Below are 5,561 nucleotides of genomic sequence, written 5' to 3'. Positions count from 1 at the left end.
TCAGTTTCATTATCTGTAAAATGGGGTTTCTGTGAGGTTAGAAATATTTCATGTAGAGTGCCGGATACGTAAGTTGTGAATAAATATCATGTTTTTTCCCTGTCAGTTGGCTCTTGGAGAATGGTTAAGGCTCTTGAGTGGGTGTGAAGATGAATTAACTTTATACTGGCTGGAGTACAGATCGTGTATGTTGAAGACACCACTGGAAATTAGACTAGAAGGGTGAGGCACAGGCAAGAGGAAGGGGAGTTTGGGCAGGGATATTATGGAAAGTCTTGCCTTGAAATAATGAGAAATAGGGACCTGTGAGTAATTTTTGGGCAGAAAATAATGTGATAGAAGAATAGTGCTGAAAATTATATTTTTGGAAGGCAGGGGACTGGGAGGATTGGGAAGCTGGGAGGCAGCTAAGGGCCTACTAGACTCTTGGGTGGTGGGTGAGTGGACATGAGATCTTTAGATTGGGGAAAATAGCAACAAAAACCTCTCATGTGATGTTGCTATTTACCACCCTAATAACAAGTGTCTTTTATTGCAAATGAACAGGCAAATACTGGGACAAAGAATTCACAATTCTCCTACATCTACTTCTCAAAACGAGGCTTACATACATGCACAGGCTCAGCCCTTCCAGAGTGGTGGCAGCACAGTGAAATATAAAGCATCTTCCAAACAGAGCACTAACTCTTCCGGCTGTTCAGGGGCGCCTGGGTGGCACAGCGGTTAAGCGTCTGCCGTCGGCTCAGGGCGTGATCCCGGCATTACGGGATTGAGCCCCACATCAGGCTCCTCTGCTGTGAGCCTGCTTCTTCCTCTCCCACTCCCCCTGCTTGTGTTCCCTCTCTCGCTGGCTGTCTCTATCTCTGTCAAATAAATAAATAAAATCTTTAAAAAAAAAAAAAAAACTCTTCCGGCTCTTCAGAAGAACCAGGACTAGGCTGCAGGCCAAGGTCTCAGATGTCAGAGAAATCTATCCTGCCCTCTTAAAAATTTCAAGGTCAAACATCTTTCTGCAGCCACTTCCAACTTTTCCTTGTCCTGCACTGGTTTTGCCTGGGGCATTTTATAGGCTACAGAAGTCAGAGTGCACTTCTTTTTTTTTTTTAATGATTTTTTTATTATGTTATGTTAGTCACCATACAGTACATCCCCGGATTCCGATGTAAAGTTCGATGCTTCATTAGTTGCGTATAACACCCAGTGCACCATGCAATACGTGCCCTCCNTACTACCCATCAAAAGCGTATCCCATTCCCCCACCCCCCTCCCCTCTGAAGTCCTCAGTTTGTTTCTCATAGTACATAGTCTCTCATGTTTCATTCCCCCTTCTGATTGCCCCCCCTTTCTTTATCCCTTTCTTCCCCTACTGTTCATCCTAGTTCTTATGTTCCATAGATGAGAGAAACCATATGATAATTGTCTTTCTCTGCTTGACTTATTTTACTTAGCATTATCTCCTCCAGTGCCGTCCATGTTGCAGCAAATGTTGAGAATTCGTTCTTTCTGATAGCTGAGTAATATTCCATTGTATATATGGACCACAGCTTCTTAATCCAGTCATCTGTTGAAGGGCATCTCGGCTCCTTCCATGATTTGGCTATTGTGGACAATGCAGCTATGAACATTGGGGTGCATATGGCCCTTCTCTTTACTACGTCTGTATCTTTGGGGTAAACACCCAGTAGTGCAATGGCTGGGTCATAGGGTAGTTCAATTTTTAACTTTTTAAGGGACCTCCACACTGTTTTCCAGAGTGGCTGTACCAACTTGCATTCCCACCAACAATGTAGGAGGGATCCCCTTTCTCCACATCCTCTCCAACAATTGTTGTTTCTTGCCTTGTCTATCTTTGCCATTCTAACTGGCGTAAGGTGGTATCTCAGTGTGGTTTTGATTTGAATTTCCCTGATGGCTAATGATTTTGAACATTTTTTCATGTGTCTGTTAGCCATTTGTATGTCTTCATTGGAAAAGTGTCTGTTCATATCTTCTGCCCATTTTATGATTTGTTTATTTGTTTCTCGTGTATTGAGTTTGAGAAGTTCTTTGTAGATCTTGGATACCAGTCCTTTATCTGTGGTGTCCTTTGCAAATATATTCTCCCATTCCGTGGGCTGTCTCTTAGTTTTTTTGACTGTTTCCTTGGCTGTGCAGAAGCTCTTTATCCTGATAAAGTCCCATAAGTTCATTTTATCTTTTATTTCTCTTGCCTTTGGAGATGTGTCGTGAAAAAGGTTGCTCTGGCCGATGTCATAGAAGTTGTTGCCTATGTTCTCCTCTAGAATTTTGATGGATTCCTGTCTCACATTGAGGTCTTTCATCCATTTGGAGTTTATTTTTGTGTATGGTGTGAGAGAGTGGTCAAGTTTCATTCTTTTGCATGTAGCTGTCCAATTTTCCCAGCACCATTTATTGAAGAGACTGTCTTTTTTCCACCGGATGTTTTTTCCTGCTTTATCAAAGATTAGTTGCCCAAAGAGCCGAGGGTCCATTTCTGGGTTCTCTATTCTGTTCCATTGGTCGATGTGTCTGTTTTTGTGCCAGTACCATGCTGTCTTTGTGATCACAGCTTTGTAGTACAGCTCGAAATCCGGCATTGTGATGCCCCCAGCTTTGTTTTTCCTTTTCAACAGTTCCTTGGAGATTCGGGGCCTTTTCTGGTTCCATACAAATTTAAGGACTATTTGTTCCAGTTCTTTGAAAAATGTCCTCGGTATTTTGATCGGGATAGCATTGAAAGTGTAGATTGCTCTGGGTAGTATGGACATTTTAACTATGTTAATTCTTCCAATCCATGAGCATGGAATATTTTTCCATCTTTTTATGTCTTCCTCAATATCTTTCAAAAGTGATCTATAGTTTCTAGGATATAGGTCCTTTACGTCTCTGGTTAAGTTAATTCCAAGGTAACGCATGGTTTTTGGTGTTATTGTAAATGGGATGGATTCCCTAATTTCTCTTTCTTCAGTCTCGTTATTCGTGTATAGAAATGCAACTGATTTCTGGGCATTGATTTTGTATCCTGCCACCTTACTGAATTGTTCTATAACTTCTAATAGTTTGGGAGTGGATTCCTTTGGGTTTTCCATATAGAGTATCATGTCATCTGCAAAGAGAGACAGTTTGACTTCTTCTTTGCCGATTTGGATACCTTTGATCCCTTTTTGTCTTCTGATTGCTGTTGCAAGGACTTCTAGTACTATGTTGAATAATAGTGGCGAGAGTGGGCATCCTTGTCGTGTTCCTGATCTTAAGGGAAAGGCTTCCAGCTTTTCCCCATTGAGAATAATGCTTGCAGTAGGCTTTTCATAGATGGCTTTTATGAGATTGAGAAATGTACCCTCTATTCCTACACTCTGAAGGGTTTTAATCAGGAAAGGATGCTGTATTTTGTCAAATGCTTTTTCTGCATCAATTGAGAGGATCATATGGTTCTTGAGTCTTTTCTTGTTGATATGATGTATCACATTGATTGATTTGCGAGTGTTGAACCATGCTTGCATCCCAGGTATGAATCCCACTTGGTCATGATGGATAATCCTTTTAATGTACTGTTGGATTCTATTAGCAAGGATCTTGTTGAGGATTTTGGCATCCATATTCATTAGAGAAATCGGTCTGTAATTCTCCTTTTTGAGGGGGTCTTTGCCTGGTTTGGGGATCAAGGTAATATTAGCCTCATAGAATGAGTTTGGTAGCTTTCCTTCTGTTTCTATTTTTTGAAATAGCTTTAGGAGAATAGGTATTATTTCTTCTTTGAATGTTTGGTAGAATTCCCCAGGAAAACCGTCTGGGCCTGGAGTTTTATTATTTGGAAGGTTGTTTATCACTGACTCAATTTCTTCATAGTTANATACTTCATCCCCTTACTCTAAGTCTGAATGCTTCTTTGGGTTCAAAATGAGTCCCTTGTAGACAGCAAATGGATGGGTCATGTTTTTTTTATCCAATCTGCAACTCTGTGGCATTTTATGGGAGCATTTAGGCCATTTACGTTGAGACTGCATACTGAGAGCTATGATTTTAATGATGCCATGTTGCCAGTAAAGTCTTTGTTTGTATCGGTTGTGACTTTCTGTTCTGTATCACTCTTGGGGCCTTTTTACCTTTATAGAACCCCCCTTAATATCTCCTGTAGGGCTGGTTTCGTGGTTACGAAATTGGTTAATGATTGGCGATTTTGGAACGTCTTTATTTCTCCATCAATTCTGAATGACAGCTTTGCTGGATAAAGGATCCTTGGCTGCATGTTTTTCTCTGAAAGAGGCCTTTAAAAATGCCCCCCAAACCCTTTCTCTCATTCCAGGTCTGTGTAGACAGGTCTGACAATTCTGATACCTTTGCCTTGGTACGTGAGAAATTTCTTTGCCCTGGCCGCTTTCAATACTGTATCCTTGTGGATCTAATATTTGCGAATTGCACTATGACATGCCGTGGCGTAGGTTTGTCCTGGTTGAGCTTGGATGGGGTCCTCTCTGCCTCTTGGACACGAATGCTTGTTTCCCTTGCTAGATTAGGGAAGTTTTCAGCTACAATTTGTTCAAATATCTCTTCTAGACCTCTGTTTTTCTCCACCCCTTCAGGGATGCCGATGATTCTGACATTGGATCGTTTCATAGAGTCAGTAATCTCCCATAATCTACATTCGTGGGTGTGGATTTTTTTAAGACCAGCTTCTATTTTCGTTTTTCCTTCTACTGACCCCATCCTGCAATTCGCTAATACGTTCCTCTGCCTCATTTACCCTGGCCGTCAGAGCCTCTAGTTTTGACTGTATTTGGCCCACTGAGTTTTTAATTTCTGTCAGATTCGCTCTCATTTCTGCCCTTAGGGATTCTATATTCTCAGCAACGCTTTCTCTGATGCTTTTTTCAAGTTTACTCATCATCTTGACCATTGTTGCTCTGAATTCCATTTCTGATAATTGGGATACATCCGTATGTATTAATTCNACATCCATGTCTATTAATTCTGTGGCAGAGGCCACAGACTCATTGTTTTTTCTTTGCTGGGGGGGACTTCTCCTTCTTGTCATTCTGATGAGGAGAGGTTGCGGGGTTATCCAGAGCCCAAATTATTGACTGGGACCCAGGCCATGCGCCCTTGTTTTATAGAGATCTTAGGGATGTGGGCTTCTTCCTTAAAGAGTTTATTTATTTATTTGAGAGAGAGAGAGACAGTCAGCAAGAAAGGGAACCCAAGCAGAGGAGTGGGAGAGGAAGAAGCAGGNGATCTTAGGGATGTGGGCTTCTTCCTTAAAGATTTTATTTATTTATTTGAGAGAGAGAAACAGACAGTCAGCAAGAAAGGGAACACAAGCAGGGGAGTGGGAGAAGAAGAAGCAGGCTCCCAGCGGAGGAGCCCAATGAGGGACTCCTTTCCGGAATGCCGTGATCACGCCCTAATCTGAAGACAGGCGCTTAATGACTGCACCACCCAGGCACCCCGGGCTGTGGGCTTCTTGATTTTTCAGCCTGCCTTCTGGGGGAGGGGCCTGCCGCGCCGATACTCAGGAAACCCTGTTGGGTAGAGTCTCTGTGTCCCTTGCGAGGGGGGATGGG

The sequence above is a fragment of the Ailuropoda melanoleuca genome, chromosome 7 (assembly GCF_002007445.2).
Source record: "Ailuropoda melanoleuca isolate Jingjing chromosome 7, ASM200744v2, whole genome shotgun sequence".
In the NCBI taxonomy this organism is placed as follows: domain Eukaryota; kingdom Metazoa; phylum Chordata; class Mammalia; order Carnivora; family Ursidae; genus Ailuropoda; species Ailuropoda melanoleuca.
The sequence above is the reverse complement of the archived record's forward strand: the minus strand, read 5'-3'. Positions refer to the sequence as shown.